Consider the following 20,814-nt stretch of genomic DNA (forward strand, 5'->3'; position numbering starts at 1 on the left):
ACTCTTATAATTGTTCATAGACAGGAATAATACAGTATAAATAGCATACATCGCAAATGTATCGCACGCAAGCACTCCTCGCTAGATCGAGCTGACGTGAGCTCTCATACGAAAGGCCTTAGAGAACACAATGACCATTATCAAGGATGGGGAATATTACTGACTCCGTGAGTTCCTTTTTAAGCTCGAGAGAAAATAATATTTATCTTTCTGTAATGAATGAAGTGATGCTGACACCGTAAAGATTGCAGTTGTGTGTTCAGTCCAGTCTAGTTGATGAGCCAGAATTATCCCCAGATTCTTTGCAGAAGAAGGCAAGGTGACTTCTGTGCTGTATAGTTTTAAGGGAGGAAGAGAGTCTCTATAATGGGGAGTAATAAGTCTCTTGTGGGCGAATAAAGTAGCTTGCGCTTTAGATAGGATAAGTTTCGAACCTATGTTCCGCACCCATTCTGAGAAAGCAAGTAAGTCAGCATTCACGATCTGATAGTTACAAATCTCATACAAATTATACTCTTTCAATTAACTAAACTGGTAGCACTGGCATGTTTGATTAATAAAAACAGTTTCTCATTAGTCTGAGTTTTATTTTGTAAGGAATTGCGCTTTGGTTCCTCCCCTTGCACACTTCACCCCCACATCCCCTCTCCCTCCCTCCATTTCAGATCCTCTTGGTACAGTCATCCTCCGTGGTAAGCGAGACTCCCGCTCAAGCGTGGCCAAAGAAAACCATTATCAGCGTTCGGATGCAACAGTTTTTATTAAAAAAAATGATCCCTGCTTATCCATACCGGTTCAAGGTGAGTCATCGGAGTAACCGTAACTGCATATGTTGTAAAATACACATGTACAATTATAAAATAGTGAGTAGACGATGTCGACCATGCTAGAGAAGAATTGCACAGCCGCTTTGAGCACCCGTATCGAAGAGGACCTAGAAGAACACTAGCCAGATCAGGTTCCATTTAAGAACAACCTCGAGACGAGACACATAATTAGGTTTCATAGAGGTTTACCCTTAGTATCCAGCCAAGCATGAGAGTCCTAGCAAAGTCGTTCACCTTAAAAAATAAAGAAAGCGAAACAAATGAAACTAAGAAATAATAATGTATTTTAAGTGAAAAAAGCTACTCTAACAATGGTCGAGCGATAGCCATACAAAATGGGAATGAAATTTAAGGAGTAGTAAAATCAAAACAAGACAAATAGAAAACAAGTGAGCAAACTGTTTGTTATTTCAAAAGTAATCGCCATAACTGTTAATACATTTATCCCCTGTGAGACAAGACGGTCAATTACCTACGGGACCATGATTGTATTAGAGCGTGCACCTCTTCGTCCGAAGCAAATAGACGGCCACGAATATCTTTCTTCAAGGCTCCAAAAATATGAAAATCGCATGGGGAGAGCTAGACTGTATGGAGGATGTGCAGGGGCTTCCCAGCGAAACTTCTGCAGCGTAGTCGAAACAACCCTGTCAACATCTGGCAGTAGATTTGCTTCAGACGAAGAGGTGCATGCCTGGTAGAATAGTTTCGTTAGCAACCGCAGACACTTTTCCATGAAGCCATCTTGTCTCACACTGGGATAAATGTATTAACAATTATAGCGATAACTTTTGAAATAATAAAAAGTTTAAGTACCTTTTTCCTTCTATCTATTTTTCATTTGACTGGCCCTTAATCTGGAGATTATCAGCGGCGCTGATAAAACTCGGAAGATCAGATATAAATACAAGATTTATTCGAGAAACATCAGTTTTGAGAACTAAATCTCGTCGCCAGCAAACGACAAGAACAATTTTTGTCACATGTACCACAACCGACTTTTGCAACTGTTTACAACTATTTGCCACCACATACGTTTCTTCCTATAAAACATTGTCATTGGTCTGGAATCACATTTACAATTTTGGTTTTGTTTTAGATATAAAAACAATTTATTATATAAGATAGTGAAGTTTGATTTTTACTTAATTGTCAGATCTATAAGGAAAAGCAAAATCAAACTTCGTAGATTTATCTAACGTAAAGTTTACTGCTTTAAGCTCTAGAGCCAAAATCAAAATTGTAAATATGTTTGACTTCAAACCACTGACAATGTTTTACATGAATGGAACGAAAAGCGAGTTGTGGAATAAATATGTATTTTCGTAGTAGCAAATAGGGATTTGAAATACCTTAAGCACTCGTACAGCAAATCTAGCCATGCGAATGAATATCAAACAATCATATGACGATGGTCTTGTGACACCAAATCGGCCAGGCAAAATAAAACTACAAAAGAAGAAAAAAATATCCATGCAGCCGATGTCTAAGTTTAAGTATCAAAAGGGTTCATGAGTTTCGTGAGAGTTACAGGACACAGTGCGCATAAAACATTTCTACAAATTCATTCGAATTTCAAATGCCTGGAGAATCTGCTGTCAAGCAATGTTTGCCAACAAAACGTATCAGGTACCCTCGTTATGGCGGTTTCTTCTTCCGCAGGAGATGAGCAGCAGGGACTAGGCGGATGTCAGCTGCTGATCTCTCTGCCCAATTACGTCAGAAGTAGTATATACAGCTTATATTGACTCCTCCGCAGCGCTTCTTTTGAACAAGTGGATAACAGTGCGCAAGTAAGCCTGGGAGTGTTTATTTTTTACGCCTTACTACTATACAGAATACAGAAAATAATAAAAATAAAAAATAAATACTGTTTTTGAAATTCCTCCACAAAACAAGACGCAACAAATATTCCAGAAATATAATCAACAACAGCTGACAACTTGAGTAATTTAGAACTGTATACCCCCAGCGTACTGAAGCAAATCATTTAATAACAGCAAGTCTTCTGGTCCAGATTGTATACCTCTTAGGTTCCTTTCGGAATACGCTGACTGAATGGCTCATTTTTTGCAAACCATTCGCTCGACGAATGATCCGTAACAAAATAATGGAAAGTTGCACACGACAACGAAATAGAAGTAATCCGATAAACTACAGACCCATATTACTGACATCGATTTGTAGTAGTATTTTGGAACACACGTTGTTTTCGAAATTATTAGATACCTCGAAACAAACGATCTATTGACATAGAACCAGCAAGTATTCGAAAAATACGACTGGCTCTTAATTCACACGAAGTAATGAGTGCTGTCGACAGGAGATGCAAGTTGATTCCATATTTCAATATTTCCAGAAGACTTTTGGCACAGTTCCTCACAAGCGGCGTATAATTAATTGTATACCTATGGTGTATCGTCCCAGTTGTATCATTGCATTGCCGTCAGAAAGGACACAGTTCGTAGTAATTGACGAAAAGTCGACGAGTAAAACAAAACTGATATCTGGGGTTGTTATGGAGAAAAAGGACGAAATGAAAATTAGTGTATAGCCTCCCGCAATCATCGGAGACGAAACACAAGCTTGGATTCCTTTTAGAGGAACCATTCCCGCATTTGTCTTAAGCGACTTAGGAACATCAGAATGTCTCTGTGTTCACCAGGAAGTATTATAGGCCTTCTGCTATTCTTAGTATGTGTAAACTTGATTCTTGAATCGTTTGCAGATGATGCTGTCGTTTACAGTCATCAAATTTCAATACGAACTAAAAATGATATAAACAAGATATCTGTATAGTGCGAAAAGTGTTAGTTGAAAGTTAAGTTTCGGTTACACGATAAATCATCGAAATTTAAAGGTTGTTGATTCGACAAAAATAGCTAAGTATTACCGTTACTAACGTCTTAAATTAGAGCCATCACATATGAAATGTTGTGGTGAGGTGAACGAAAAACTGCGTTTTTTGGCAGAACGTTGAGAAGATGCAACGCTCTCTAACAGAGAGACTGCCTCCTCTACGCTTGTACGTCTGCTTCTTGTTACTGCATGGTATGGAATTCGAAAAAGTCCAAAGGAGGAAAGCTCGTTTCGCCTTATCGCGAAACAGGGGTGAGAGGATCAAGGGTATGAGTTGCGGTGACAATTATTGAAACAAAGACTTTTTCGTTGCAGTGAGATCTTTTCACGAAATTTCAAATACCAGCTTTTCCACCACATGTGAAAGTACTTTCTTGACTCCTATTTACATAGGAGGAAATGTCCATCGAGCGAAAAAAAGAGAAACCAGGAGCTGACATGGAAAGATTTGGGGGTTCATTTCTCCGAAGTGCTATTGGAGAGTGGGATAGTCGAGAAATAGTCTGGAAGTGGTTCTATACACCCTCTGCCAAACATTTAAGTGCGAATCGCAGAGTAGCCATGAAGGGGTGCTTCGTAGACAGCCAGCACGTGAAACGTACAACAACAGAATCTACGTAAATTACTGCACGATGTACTGCGCCGCTAGTCGGGAGGCACTAGTAGCGTTCTTCTACGAAAGTAAAGACTGCTTCCCCCGGCAGAAGCATTAGTGTAAGACTGAAGAGCGGCGCGGCGAGGCGCCTGGGCAGCCCGCAGCCCGCACAGCACAGCACAGCAGCCGCCCGCCAGCCTGCCTGCTCGTCGATCGATGCGCGGCCGCTGCTGGGCGGGGCTCGGTGTGATCGTCTCTGCCCGCATAGGCGCTCCTCGCCGCACTTGTTGCCATCACAGTCCAACGTTCTGTCACTCCCTGTCCTACAGTTTATCGCATTGATTGTGCGTTTTGTAAGATACATATGACATTGTTTCAACATTGTCGGCGTGCCAATGTCCGCAGGAAGTACATTTAAATGAGGAACACCTCACTATTTACAGTAATAGAGAAAATAGCAGAGCAACATTACAATAGATCATCATCAGAATAACACCACATTAACCCTTCCTCCTCGTTTCTCCGTGAAGCCCTTCAAATAACCAATAATCTGATCGTCTCAGGACCTACACTCCCAGCGTTTATTCTTGAGGGTATTTTTGTTCTGTCTTTACAGCTACAAAAATTGGTGATTTTTTTCAACAGAAGAGTTTCGCTTTATTGAGGTAAAGCATCATCAGTGGTCTGTAAGTTATTTACATTTTGATTTGTTTTTTAGATCTAAAAACAGTTCGTTAAGAATAGGTTGATTAGCACTTACGGCGATTTTTCGGCTGATTTCTCGCTTACATCAGGAAATGCCGTCTGCTATCACATCGTTGTTTTTCAAAGACGTAAGCAAGAAATCAGCCGAAAAATCACCGTAAGTACAAATCAACCTGAAACTTCCTGGCAGATTAAAACTGTGTGTCGCACCGAGACTCGAACTCGGGACCTTTGCCTTTTGCGGGCCAGTGCTCTACCATCTGAGCTACCCGAGCACGACTCACGCCTCGTCCTCACACCTTTACTTCTGCCAGTATCTCGTCTCCTACCTTCCAATCTGGAAACAAAAAAATGGTTAAAATGGCTCTGAGCACTATGGGACTTAACTACTGTGGTCATCAGTCCCCTAGAACTTAGAACTACTTAAATCTAACTAACCTAAGGACATCACACACATCCATGCCCGAGGCAGGATTCGAACCTGCGACCGTAGCAGTCGCGCGGTTCCGGACTGCGCGCCTAGAACCGCTAGACCATCGCGGCCGGCTCTGGAAACAAATCAACCTATTTTTAACGAATTCTTTTTCGATCTAAAAAGCAAATCAGAACGTAAATAACTTAATTACAGACCAACCACTGGTGAAGCTTTACCTCAGTAAAGCGAAAGGCGTCTGATGAAAAAATCACGCATTTTTGTAGTTGCAACGACAGAACAAAAAATCCTCAAGAATTATAATGCAACTACGGACACTATGGCCACACAAATGAAGAATCTCAGCGTTTAGTCTCTCCCTGACAGCTCTTCGATCCACTTCCACATTCTTCAACCTCTTTTCCCAATAGTCACAACCCCACTCTCCCAATGTGTTAATACAATGAACAGATGTTATTAAGACGGAAAACGAAGTATGAAAACTACAAGATAAAAGCGTATCGGTGTAAATACGTACCAATTTTTGGTAAATTTAGTGGAAGTGCGACCTCTAAGATGTGATCAGATGAAACCAAACACAGATTTTGGCAAAGCAAACTAATAACTGCTAGTAAAATTTTATTCATGTTAAAGTTGTTACGTGAACTGTTTCGGACTGTATCACATGTAAAAAACTATACTATTCTATACAAAATCACCTGAAGACGCTTTTAATATAAAATGCGAAACTCATTTGGAATATGAATAAATATATTTCAACCAATAAAACGAGTTTGAATTTATAATACGAACATTTAAACCATGTGAATTGAATATTTCGGCAAACAAGCTCTGCATGTCTCTCTGTAAGTGCTCGCTACAATGTACCACTAAGATTGGAGCTAGTGACCAAGTAAAAATTATTTTTTATGCCTGTGTGTGAGACGGTCTTCCGCAATAGCTATTTTTATTTGCCCAAATCTCGATATATGTAGTGTGCCGTTGATGTTATGTATAACGTTCTGGAACTGTGGGTGTAGATGGGCCATTACGCAGTCCATCATAAGTAACATCTAAGACCGACGTATATGACAGTACACGATAATAGAAACAAAAATGTTCCGATAAACATGGGTCGTAAAAGGACAGACTTCATTGGGAAATATTGTCCTAGTTAGTAGAAATACACTGACGGGGAAAAAATTGGTACACCAAGAAGCAGTTGTGCGACATGAAGGAGAAAGTTGGTAGGCGTGTTTCTACACCTGAATGATGATATCTGTTCAGATTTTACGACCGTTGCATAAGAGTGACTTTATTAGCGCCACTTTAAGGATGCGAATTAGGTTTGCGTTAAATACACGCTGTAACGGTTTATGCGGTAGTTACATTTCAGATTGGACGTGGTAAGTTGATGGTGGTCAAGAACGCCTTTAAGGCGACAAAGACGCCATTATAATCACCTCACTGAGTTTGAACGAGGGCGTGTAATAGGGTTACGAGTAACTGGTTGTTCCTTCTGCGATACTGCAGGAGGGTTTGGCAGGAAAGTAGCCACTGTACATGATTGCTGGCGGTGGTGGTACGGGACTGTACGGTCGCAAGAAGACCAGTCTCCAGATAGCCACGTGGCGCTACGAGAGAGAAGACCAAAGTGCTCGGCGTATGGCTCTGGCGCAACATACTGCATCTGCAGCAGCAACCTGAGCAGCACCCGGCACCACAGTGACACAAAGAACTGTTACAAATCACTTACTTCAAGGACATCTCCGAGCCAAACGCTCAGAAGCGTCCATTCCACTAACCCCAAATCACCGCCATTTGCAACTTCAGTGATGTCAGACGAGAGCTCATTATGGTTGTGGGTTACGAAGAGCCCAGTTGACGGCTTGCAACCAACCTGTCTGCATGCTAGACACACAGCACCTACGCCTGGAGTCTGGGGTACGATTACTTATGACAGTAGAAGCACTCTCGAGGTTATCCTACGCACCCTGACTGCAAATATGAACGTCAATCTAGTGAATCGACCTGTTGTGCCGCGATTCATCAACAGCATTCCAGGGGATATTTCCCAACAGAATAACAGATAAGCGTTATCCTCGCCCACATACCGCTACTGTATCCCAACATGTTCCGCAGAGTGTCGACATGTTGCCTTGGCCTGCTCGATCGCAAGATATACAGATACATCTACATCCATACTCCGCAAGCCAACTGACGGTGTGTGGCGGAGGGTACTTTGAGTACCTCTATCGTTTCTCCCTTCTATTCCAGTCTCGTATTTTTCGTGGAAAGAAAGATTGACGGTATGCCTCTGTGTGGGCTCTAATCTATCTGATTTTATGCTCATGGTCTCTTCGCGAGATATACGTAGGAGGGAGCAATATACTGCTTGACTCCTCGGTGGAGGTATGTTCTCGAAACTTAAACAAAAGCCCGTACCGAGCTACTGAGCGTCTCTCCTGCAGAGTCTTCCACTGGAGTTTATCTATCATCTCCGTAACGCTTTCGCGGTTACTAAGTCATCCAGTAACGAAGCGCACTGCTCTCCGTTGGATCTTCTCTATCTCTTCTATCAACCCTATTGAGTAAGGATCCCACACTGATGAGCAATATTCAAGCAGTGGGCGAACAAGTGTACTGTAACATACCTCCTTTGTTTTCGGATTGCATTTCCTTAGGATTCTTACAATGAATCTCAATCTGGCATCTGCTTTACCGACGATCAGCTTTATATGATCATTCCATTTTAAATCACTGATAATGCCTACTCCTGGATAATTTATGGAATTAATTGCTTCCAGTTTCTGACCTGCTATATTGTAGCTAAATGATAAAGGATCTTTCTTTCTATGTATTCGCAGCACATTACACTTCTCTTCACTGAGATTCAATTGCCATTCCCTGCACCATGGATCAATTCGTTGCAGATCCTCCTGCATTTCAGGACCATTTTCCATTGTTACAACCTCTCGATGGAGTTGTTGTCTCCAGTTGAGTACATACGGGACATTATCGGACGAGAACTCCAGCGTCATCCACAAACAGCATTAACCGCCCCTGTATTGAACGAGTAAGTGCAACAGGCATGGAACTCCATCGCAGAAACTGACATCCGGCACCTGTACAACACAATGCATGGACATCTGCATGCTGCATTCAGACTTCTGAGGATTACATCAGTTATTAATATACTAGTATTGCACATTTGCAATAACTTATTTCGCACTGTGATCTTGCAATGTTAATCACTTAAATGTGTTACCTAGACAAATTCTCGAAATTTTATTATTCTACATTAATAATTTTTTGTTTTGCGATTTTTTCCATCAGTATATATTTTAAATATAAGCTGTTCGATTAAGTTTCCATCCACTTGGACTTCAGTTTCCCCCATGGCAGACCGTGGAAGGAATGAAATATTATTTTTACACGTAACATGCTTCCTTTTAACACTTTCGCGCCTGAACGCGAGTAGGACTCGGGCAACAGCAGTTAGACGGACGGCGCCTGAGTCTTCTCCACGCAGTGCGTAAAACTTCGTTTCCTTCCCTCTTCGGTAAACATATAGGCAGCACAAGGAAGGGACTGTGCGTTGTGCTACCACATAATGTTCGAATTCTGACCTATCTGTAGTCTAATACAGCGCCTTGTGTATTGCTGTTCTGTGTTGTGTACACTCTACTTTCGTCTGTCAGTAAGAAGCAGAAGGGAAAAACATGCTGAAAAGAAAGTCCCTGTTGGGGTCCAAATCTTCATGTCACAGTTTGAATGCCTGAGTATTTCAGAACATAGCCCTCTCCGGCAAATTATGTGTAAGGAAGGCGTCTAAAATTTTTTATTTGGAATAAAAACATGACTCAGTAAAACTGTTTGCATGTCTGTTAATTTTACTATCGCATAATCGTGCTTTTACGAATAGTTAAGCAGGTTTCGTCGTTTCACATGACACATCACAAGTATTTGCTGCATTTATGATTATAAAGCTATGATCGTCGGAAATTATGTTAAAAATGGAAATGAGCGTTTGGCGTCATTGGCCGGGAGGCCCCTTACGGGGCAGGTCCGGCCGCCTTGGTGCAGGTCTTATTACATTCGACGCCACATTTGGCGACCTGCGCGCCGGATGGGGATGAAATGATGATGAAGACAACACAACACCCAGTCCCTGAGCGGAGAAAATCCCCAACCCTGCCGTAGGACGGCAACCCGTCACGTTGACCACTCAGCTGTCGGGGCGGACATTATATTAAAAGTAGCCGTCCGGCAGCCCCAACTACCATGACTGAGGCCAGCGTGCCGGCCGGAGTGGCCGTGCGGCTCTAGGCGCTACAGTGTGGAACCGAGCGACCGCTACGGTCGCAGGTTCGAATCCTGCCTCGGGCATGGATGTGTTTGATGTCCTTAGGTTAGTTAGGTTGAAGTAGTTATAAGTTCTAGGCGACTGATGACCTCAGAAGTTAAGTTGCATAGTGCTCAGAGCCATTTTGAGGCCCGCGTTAAGGAAGGTATTCCACGTATTGTCCTCGCAACTCTGCATCCTTCTCCGCTGCCGGTTACGAATTATATCAAATGCTCCTGGATCATTTAGTAAATCTTGACAGCACTGTAAAATTCGCTGCTCCACTTCTTCAACAGTATTTTACGCCTTAACTTTTAATATGATCCTAGACAAAAAACTGCATATGATCGAGGGCAAGTGATTCTGAAAATCAAGATAAAGGTCCTGCATGACCTGTGCATCTTGAACCACATTGCCGTGCTAGACGTCGTCTAACACTAGCAGCAAGATGTGCCGGTGGCTCATCATGAATGAACTACATCTCACAACCATCGGCCATGAGTGAAATTCGAGCCCAGTCAGATGAGGACTTAATCCAAAAGTTTGAACTCCAAATACTTTTGTACTTAATTATATATATATATATATATATATATATATATATATATATATATATATATATATATATATATATATATATATATATATATATTACGAGGTGCATTCGATAAGTAATGAACTTTTTTTTCTGAAAGCGGGTTAGTTTTATTCAGGATTCTAATAAACTATACTATTTTCCACTGTTTTGATTATAAAGCACTCCGTCATCAGGCCACAAGTGGCCTATCGGGACCATTCGACCGCCGTGTCATCCTCAGATGAGGATGCGGATAGGAGGGGCGTGTGGTCAGCATACCGCTCTCCCGGTCGTTACGATGGCTTTCTTTGAACGGAGCCGCTACTATTCGGTCGAGTATGGCATCATGAGGCTGAGTGCACCCCGAAAAATGGCAACAGCTCATGACAGCCCGGATGGTCACCCATCCAAGTGCCGGCCACGCCCGACAGCGCTTAACTTCGGTGATCTGACGGGAACCGGTGTATCCACTGCGGCAAGGCCGTTGCCCCTTCTGATTATAAAATCCTATTTTTCAAAGTAACTTCCGTTCAATACGACATCGTTAAGCAACCTTACTGGGAAGATCTGTGTGCCCGCATGGTACCACTCTAATGGTCGACGTTGGATCTTGCTGCATCAATTAATTCCCCAACATCAACTACTGCTTCCCTTGGAGTGCATCCTTCATTGGGCCTATACCGCACAGATGGTCCTTCGTTGCTCTTCATGGTCTTCTATTAGGCAGTGAGGAGGCGAGCGTACACATACCTTTGAATACCCTGACTGATGGACGAGATGTCAGCACCACCAACAAAGACGTCCAATTGAGCAGGTAGGTGCTGCAGTGTGATCAGTCGATCACTTCAAATTGGAGTGCCCGCACGTTCCAGCATCGCAAGAGTCACAGCTGTGTGCAGGCGGTCGGCACGCGGGAGATCGAACAGGTTTGCGCGACCTTGTTGCGATGATGACAGAAGCCTCACCCAACGACTCACCGTGCTTTTGTTCACTTCCAGGTCTCCGTAGACATTCTGTAAACGCCTACGAGTATGTGCCACGCCCTAGTTTTCCGCCAAAAGAAACTAAATGACAGCGCTCTGCCTGGAACACACATCCGTTACAGACGCCATTTTGAGTGTTACGTATAGCGCTGCCACCTATCGGAACTTCATAAAACTATAGGGGCTGAAGCAAGAAGATTCCACGATGTCCCACAACAAATTCCGCATTTTTTCAACCGAAATTGGCCTAGAAAAATTGCTCTATTACTTACTAAATACTCGTCGTAAGTTTCTCCGGACCATTTTTCTGTCTGTATGTGAAGGCTAATCTCAGGAGCTAGTGTTGGCATTTTGATATGCTTTTCACTAATAGATAGACTGATCCAGAAGGAACTTTTTGTGTATAATTTATTACCGCTACGCGACGCAGATGATCTGGCCCAAGATATTTAGTGCTGCTCGTGCGAGGCGAGGCAGGTCACTAGTATCATACTGACGTGAGTGGCGCCTCGTAACCATATACCCTCAGTTATCTCGCAAACTGCTCCTTTGCAGACCACCGTTTGCTATAATCACCTTGCTTCTATTATTTGTGTCAGTCTTCGCTGTTATAGTTGTTACTGTGTTTAAAAGAAATATTCATATGGTATGATTGGCTGGGAGTCTCTCAAGGGGGCTGCTCAGCGACCTGGCGCAGGTCTTTACGACTAGACGCCAGTTCGGCGACTATGTCCCCCTCCCGCCCTACCATAGCAATACACAGGGCAATTGGGACCTACAGTATAACGTGGAACCTGAAACACATATCGTTTCTGGTATGTCTGTACAAGTCGCCTAAGTAGCGACTTAAAAGTAATGTTACACATTCAAGGCACCCTGAACCTCTCAAAAAATCGTAATATTTTGTTTGATGCAAAATGAGCCACCTTACAAAGCATTGACCTGCTGGAACTGAGGCCCAGTGCAGACCAAAATGAGCAACAAAAGCCGTAAAGAAACAGCAGCTAGTTCGGTGTTGCTTTGAAACATGCACGCGACGGTGAAGGTCTGCAGAGAAATACGCAGAGATGTTTAGTTTTGAAAGCGAGCGGTGACACTACCAAAATCACTCCAGAGCAGATAGCAGACGCAATATCTCACGAAGAGGCAGCTCGATCATGTACCAGCTATTTGTTATAAAAGACCAACTGTATTGCCATCCTCTACATTCAATTGCTACTGTCGACGGCGATGGACCAAGTTGCCAGAAGTTCAAGGTAATGAATTGGATTCGGTCAGAAGACTGAATTTTTTTTAATGCTATGGTGTCATTGCGAGATACTTCGGGCTCTCATCATCGCTTTACCTTGCATCTCTCACTTTCGTCCCTACTGCGGCTGTAAGTCTTGGTACGACTTCCTCAGGATATCGCAACTGTGGCTACACACGATAATGTGTGAGTTCTCAACGGACATTCACAATACTCAGTACCACAATATTTTTAGATCTCACTAGATTTTTTAAATGCAACAATTGGTAACTTTCTTTTAATGTTCAAAAATTTAAAATTATGCATTTCAGAAAACATTCAAGTGGTGCATCAATTTGAGAGTGTACGAAACGAAATGATCGCTTAGGTTCAGTTGTATGTAAAGCGGCTGGCAGATTTTTGTTTATTGACGGGACTGTGACGCTTCAGTTCTGTGACGTCGTCGAACACCCGTCGAACCGCTGTGACGTGTACTGCTCGCGCCGCCAGAGTATTTTCGTTGACCGCAACTGTTGAGTGGGTGCTCCACGGCAGGCTTCGGCGGTGCCGTTTTCCGACTGTGCTCTTCCCTGTCGAGCCATCACGAAGAAGAGATCGTATCACACCACGCTGGCAGCCCGTAGGTTGAACGTGCCTCTACTTGGGGAGGAGGCGCACTTACCAACTAGATTTGCCGCCGGCAATTTACCTAGGGTCGGCGTCGGCTCACTTTGGTTTTCATGAAATGGAGTCCCAAGTGTATTGTATTTTTGGCTCGCTAGGGACTTGTCGGGCACTCGGTTACGGACGTCTTCCAAGCTTTTCTGTAGACAAATTTAAAGGTGACTGGGTTCTTTATTTGTGTAAATATTTTCTGGTTCATTACCATCTAGTAGTCATGCGTTCCATTTTAAATTAGGTGGCCATTTAAAATGCAATTGTGTTTTTTTTCCTAAGCCTGTCTGTGTTAACTGGTAGACGTCCTTATTGCTAGTGCTTTCAGTGTTGAAAGTTTCGGGTGGTCTTATTTTGACTCTACTGTGTATCTTGAAGCCTCTGGTAATTACTTCTCGAGATTGACTTTTTTTGGAACGATCTATCAGGATATGATGTCCTAACTCGTGTTGCGGACTCGACTTAAAAGGAAAATGTAAATAGCGCCATAGATCCGAGGTTTACAGGCTTCTTTTAGCAGCGGTATTGATAACTGGCTAGTGTGAGAATTAAATTTGATAGATTTCTGTAAAACTCATTCTGTTCTGTGTTTTTTTTTAGTGGTCGTGTTTTGAGGCCAGTATAAAATGTGTACTGAACTGTAAATGTTTACTGGGGCCCGTCTCTTAATTTTGAGTTGTCAGTTTTTATCTGGTTAATAACGCGGCACCACCATTTCTGTCACCACGGAAAATGAAGAGTCTGCAAAGGAAACTGCTTACAAAACCTGTCTTACAACATTGCTTAATTGTGGTGAGCCCATACCAAATAGGGATATTGAACGTATACAAAGAAGGGCACATGAATGGTCACAGGTTTGTTTGACCAAATGCTCGAAGATAGACGCCAGCTACCTCCTGAAAGCTTACTCGTGAAATTTCAAAAAAACTGCATTAAGGTACCGTAGGGACCGCAATGATAATATTTAGACTAATTACAGCGTGAGCAGAGGTATTTAAGCCGTTACACTTCCCACTCTCTGTACGTGAATGGAATTGGAAGAAGCGCTCTTAAATGGTATGATGGGAAATAGCCTCTGATGCTCTTCACAGCGGGTTTGCTGAATACAGACTTAGGTATCAAGTATGTGGACGTGGGTTATGAGGCGGGCAATGCCAAGTGCAGGGCCAGTCTTAGCTGTGGGTAGTTCCCATTCGGTGTTCCTCACACTCATCGCCCTCCTTTAAGGAAGTCATAATTGGCTTACACCAGGGAAGTCTATTGTGGACACTGCCGAGCGCTTGTGTTATCCGAGCTGCACAGGTACCTGTCTGGGCAGTTACAAGGAAGTGGGCAATGCGTGTATCTATGGGATGCTAGAACTGTTGAATTTGTTATAATCTGAAAATCTCTAGTAACAGCTTTGATATTAGCAGTATTAACTGTAAGTTTCAAATGAACATATGATAGTTGCGCGGATAGTTTACTATGCAATTAAGTATCGCCTTTGCAGTTTAACTGTGAAATACAGGTTATCCGATTATCAGTTACATTCATCGACAGGTACTTTTTAAAGAAATTAATATGCACACATTAAAACATTATTCTTCATTGGTGTCTTCTCAAACACACGAGAGGATGGACGCTTATTTTGTTCTTTTGTAGCCGTATGGTAAGTCACCAAAAAGCGGATCAGTAATCAGTTACTACAAACAGTTCAGAACATTTTGTAATAAACTTATTTTTAGGTGGTAGCTCAAGTTACACCAGGGACATAATCGGAGACTCGGAACCAAATGTGTATCTTCAGTTACCAGAATCCTACTAGAATCCAAACGCTTTCGGCACAAATGACTTAGGAATCGAGCTACTTTCCTTAGTTTCAGGAGTTTACCTTTTGGTAAATGAAGGTGGTTGATTTTGTATGATTTGAAGCGTTCCACTACAGTACTTGCAACTGTTCATCGTGTACTACTTCTCACGACTGTTTAATTGGTAAGTGTTGAGACACGTACTCACGGAAATCCAAATCAACAGATATCGCTCAGTGGAAGGAAAAGAAAGAAAAACCATGCCAATAAAGATGGATCAAGACCGGATTGGAGACATGGGAAAGGAAACCGGGTGTATAATTTTAAAAAATCGTTCTACCGTTTGATTTAAGCGATATAGAAGAACGTACGAAAAACGTGAATCTAATTTGAACCACATTTCTCCAGAACGGAAGTCCAGTGTCTTTATTACGGCGCCTCCCCAATCGCTCCAAGCAATAGCGACAAGACCTCTGGATCTGACTGGAAACCTGTCCGATTCTAAATAAAATTGATTCTTCAATTTTGGTCTCCAATTCGAAAACTGGTTTGATGCAGCTTCCCATGCTAGTCTTTCCTGTACAAACTTCTTCATCGCTGAATAGCGACTGCAACCGACATCCGTTTGAACCTGCTTACTATAATCACGCCTTGGTCTGGCTAAAACATTTTTTACACGCCATACTTTCCTCCATTACCAACCTGACAATTCCTTGATGTCCCCGAAAACCCCCTATTAATCGATCACTTACTTAAGCTCAGTAAATCTCTGTTCTCTCCGATTACATTTAATAGCTCTTTATTGGTTATTCGTGTCACCCATCTAATGCATCTAAAGTTCAGCATTCTTCCATAGCAACAGGTTTAAAAGCGTCTGCACAATTCTTGTCTGAACGAATTAACGTGCAGGTTTAATTTACGCGCATGACCACACTCTACAGATAATAATTCCTAACAATTAAATGTATGTTAAACTTTATTATTTCAGAAACATTTTTGTTATTGCCGTTCTAGTATTTACAGCCTCCATTCTTCGTCCTTCGTCAGTTATTTCACTACCCAAATACCGAAAGACATTTACTAATTCTAGTATCTCATTTCCTAATCTAGGTCCCCAATATTGGCTGATGTAATTCGACTACATTCTATTACTATAGATTTCCTTTTGTTGATGTTCGTAATATAAGCTCCTTCCAAGACATTGTCCATTCCGTCTAATTGATACTTTGAGTCCTTTGCCGTGTATGACCAAATTACGACGTCATCGGCAAACCAAAAAGTTTTTATTTCTCATCTCTGAATTTAAATTAACTTTCCGTATTTTTCTTTGTCTTCCTTTACTGACTGCTCTATTTACACATTGAATATCAGAAGCGATAGGCTACAGCTCTGTCTCGCCCTCATAATTATTGGTCCCTTTTTTTCCCTGTTCTTCTTACAGCTGCAGCCTGATTTCTGTATTAGCTGTAGGTACGAGTAACCTGTGTCTCCCTGTTTTTGTCCCAGTGCCTGAAGAATTGTGAAGAGTGTTTTCCAGTCAACATTTTTAAAAATTTCTCTAAATCTATAAGTCGTATAAACATAGGCTTTGCTTTCTGCAGTCTATCTTCTTAGATAACTTGTAGGTTGAGTATTGTCTAGTGTGTTCCTGCATTACTCCGAAACCACAACTGATAATTCCTGATGTCACCTTCTATCAGTCTTTTCAGTCTTCTGTAAATAATTTGTGTAAGTATTTTGCAACCACGACTTATTAAATTCACTATAGCCGACATATTCGTCGCGAGAGAACAGTAACTGCACTGATATTTAAAACAATTCTAATTTATTCTTCAGTTTCAGTTGCACTTTTTAAATATATGGCATGTTTCTGCCACTGTGGATCATTTTCTAATCCGTGTACTTACGCCAGAAACCTATCATTGTAGTAATGTTATGTGAGACACAGCGGATAGCTGATGCAACTACATTTACCTGAAGAGTGATCGAAACATGCTGCATATTAAAAAATGTGTAACCAAGACTGAAGAAGAAATGAGAATGGTTTTACTTATTAAATTGGTGGTTTGGTAGTACAGTGACAGCAATGGAAAGTGCCACACGATGGCGCAGCAGTACGATATTTATCAACTGTTGTGGAGATTTTCAACACATGATGGGTGTTAAATGATCAAACCTTCATTCATTTTTTTTTCACACATCTTCAGTCTGCAGCTCGTGTTGTAGTGGTCAGCTTCGCTGTCTCTAGATCGAAGGGTCCCGGGTTTGATTGCCGGCCGGGATGGAGAGTTTCTTCACTCGAGGACTGGGTGTTTGTGTCGTGCTAATCTTTTCACCTTATCTTGATCGATGTGGAAGTCGCCGAAGTGGCGTCGAATAGAAAGCCCTCTACCCGTCGAGCTAACAACTCCAAACGGCGTCTTCCAGCTTATAACACCACACGTCATTTCATGTAACATTTTCGATCATAGCGGAGACAGTTTAACCGAGTTAGTACTCTGACAAATGCTTGACACCGGGTCCCGTGGATAGCTTGCTGCCGTCTTTATTTCGGAGACCAATACTACCTTGCACGTATCGTCTATCCGACCACCTGAAATCTAAGGCTTCGGACAATTTATGGGTGGCCATAATTTGTGCGGCCATTGCAGAGGTCTGATGTCAAGTATGCAACTTCGATCTATTCCAACCTTCAGTGTGGCAAATCTCTGTTTTAGCTGCTTATTAGTGTAAAAGTCTTGTTATACAACCTGCCTTCGTGGGTACTATGTGCCCCATCAGTTAACAGTATCCAGTTGTAAAACGCTACTCAACAGGCACCACGTATTTCCGATCAGTCGCCACAAAGATGGCGCGCATAACAGGAACCTCATTATGCTTCCGTCACAAGATATATCCGCCGATAGTTGTATCTGACGCCACAAAGAGTGATGGAACCAGGCACTATTCCGCACATCTGACAAATGGAGCCGATTCGATCTCCGATCGCGGATAAAAGTGGACGCACACTTCACTCGGTCAGTCACCGGTCAGTTACCACGGTTGCCGACCAGTAACAGACGCCAAAGAAATGGCGGATCGTCAGTTACCGCCATATTGACCAGCTATCAACAAGTGACCATCGGAAAATTAAGGGCGGGAATTCATGGAAACCACAAACTATTTAAAAGATGCACCAAATGACAGTTTTGAAGATAAGCCAATGAAATTTTGTACCATGCTTTACATGAAATTAACAAATTTACTGGTTCAAATGTCTCTGAGCATTATGGGACTCAACATCTGAGGTCATCAGTCCCCTAGAACTTAGAACTACTTCAACCTAACCTAAAGACAGCACACACATCCACGTCCGAGGCAGGATTTGAACCTTTGACCGTAGCGGTCGCGCGGTTCCAGACTGAAGCGCCTAGAACCACTCAGCCACAGGGGCCAGGAATATGCAATAGTGTACGTTTTCATAGCATTCGTCTAATGAATCTTACCATGTCTTTACTGGTACTTTCCTTGGAGTATATACATTTAGCTTTTTGTGGAAGGTGAAATTTTTATTTTCAAAAAATAATATACCTACCTTCTTCTCAGAAACTGTTCAAGAGATTTCTATAAAATTTTCTCTGTTTAATGTCTTTGCATATAGTACGATTGTCTCATACTTTTTTTTAATATATCGAATACGAGAATTTTAATAATTTTTAACTGTAACTCCGTAAGTATAATATAAAATTCATTCAAAATTCCGAGTACTTTGTCCATATCTCATCTTACACTCAAAATTTCAAAATTTACTCTCGAGACAATATTTATTTGGTTTATGGAAATGCGTGTACAGACTGTCTCAATTCTAGCCTTTATATATTCTGAGGAAAAGGTACATAAACTTTGAAAAGCATAATTTTCAGGAAAAGCAATTTAAAGGTCAACCTAACTTTTTTTCTCATGTCATATCTCCAGAAGGCTCCAGATTTGTACTCAAGGTCCTGTATCCTTTCAAAGCTTCTATTCTGGTTTCTTGCTTTCTGCCTTCTTTCTGTTGCCAGGTATTCATTTGATTTTTCAGCTGCAGAGAAGCGCTGTAAATAAGTTTTTCTCAAGCTGTCTTGAGTGTTAATTTCCTATCTTAGAACCCGTTTCCCGTAATACTTTCATCCTCCCTACAAGAACTGCATCACAAGTTGCAATTCTGACAACTGTAGCAAATGAAAATATGGTTTCAGGGAATTGTTCCCATATGAGTGAATTTAGGGACAAGAAGATACGGAACATAGGCACAGATGATCTATAAAACCAATGAGTAAACTTCACAGCCTTCTAGATTAAAATCATGAGCGCTAGCAGCTAAGGACACAGGAGAAGGGGTAGAAGAAGGGGAGCAAGAGAAACGTGATAAAACACAATTACTGAAGACAGGGGAAAAGAAAGTGACCTCACTGAGGAATGAAATGCCAAAGAAGAGAATAAAGCGTAAGTGGGAGAATATGAGAGCGTTCGCTTTAGGGGAAACTGGGCATATACGTTAACTTTTAACAAAAACGTATGAGGGTGACAAAAGGAAGTGCTACAGGTTCTTAAACGTAGCAGAGCACTGAATTGTGCGCAGCTCGGAAGCAGCTGAGTAACTTGTACCAGAGACGGAGCCCAGCAACAGGGCAAGAGTTTACTTTATGGATGGTACGGCTAGGATACTGGATAAATGAGACCTTATGTCTCCATTATAATGAGATGCCAGATAATTAATCTCTCATGCGAGGTACTGGGATGTACGCGCGCAGAGTAGCCGATGAAATAGACATAGCATGTGCTAGTCACGTGACGTGTAATGCAGCAACCAACCTCACTGGGTGTATGAAGCATTAACATGGTCAAACAGACAGACGTTGCAGATGTAATTCTAACCATATAGTGGTCTCGGCACTCATACCGTGCTGAATTAAATCGCAAAAGTGCGGGTTCGGTAGAATGAGTAGTCGGACAGGTTTACGTTTCACACCTTGTGGAAATACGTTCCGAAACTTTGTAAGTGCATAGAGGCAAACGGGAACCTTCCTGCACGAGGCGGCAGTATCGTTTGCCCAGTTGAGATGCTCATTCAAAGTTACACACAAGTTGTTTTCTCATGCACAGGTTGGTATCGGAAAACCGTCTGGAAGAATAGGATGCATTTGTTCTCGGAATTCAGGAGTTATTAACTTCTCTAGAGATACTAAAATTAGAAATTCATTCCTGAAATTCAACTGTAACAGCTGTAGGTGTGTTATCAAAACCTACATATGACCAGACGTGAGGGTGTGGGTTACATGAATTAAAATCTGCGAGAAGAAATAGATAGGTGTCTGACGTATAGAAGGCTGATTCGTTCCGAAGAGAGTGCTGCTATATCCTAAGTCGTAAGGCCATAACTCGTGACAAGCGAGAAATTCGGATTCGAGTCCCAGTCCAGTACAAATTTCAATATGGCGCTTTAGGTTGTACATCTATACCTACTACAATTAAGATGAATTTCAGGAATAAATTCCGATGCTGAAACTGTAGTTTGTCATCAAATATAAATACACTAAATTTACTTGGTACTTTTTCGCATTTAGCTTAAGTCCCAATCTTTGCTCTCATCTTACCAGTGACCACAGATCATCATTCACATTGACGATTGTAATGCTGATGTCTAAACGTTCTGCGACAGACATGGCCCTTAGTACCACGAAGCAATGTCACTTACAATAACGTTTACCTAACTTTGCGCCAATAGATCTTTGGATTGAGGGTTCAGGTTCTCCACATCCGTGTTTCGAAACATCTAAGAATCACTCATTTACTAATT

At 41.9% G+C, this 20,814-nt stretch overlaps 1 protein-coding gene and 1 pseudogene across 8 annotated transcripts in view; both read right to left on the reverse strand.

Moving 5' to 3' along the window:
• LOC126267225 (diacylglycerol kinase theta) overlaps nt 1–20,814 on the reverse strand; it is a 662,574-nt gene that overhangs the window by 421,131 nt on the left and 220,629 nt on the right. The window lies entirely within an intron of this gene.
• Nucleotides 10,692–10,809, reverse strand: LOC126287581 (5S ribosomal RNA; annotated as a pseudogene).

The sequence above is a fragment of the Schistocerca gregaria genome, chromosome 1 (genome assembly GCF_023897955.1).
Source record: "Schistocerca gregaria isolate iqSchGreg1 chromosome 1, iqSchGreg1.2, whole genome shotgun sequence".
NCBI lineage: Eukaryota > Metazoa > Arthropoda > Insecta > Orthoptera > Acrididae > Schistocerca > Schistocerca gregaria.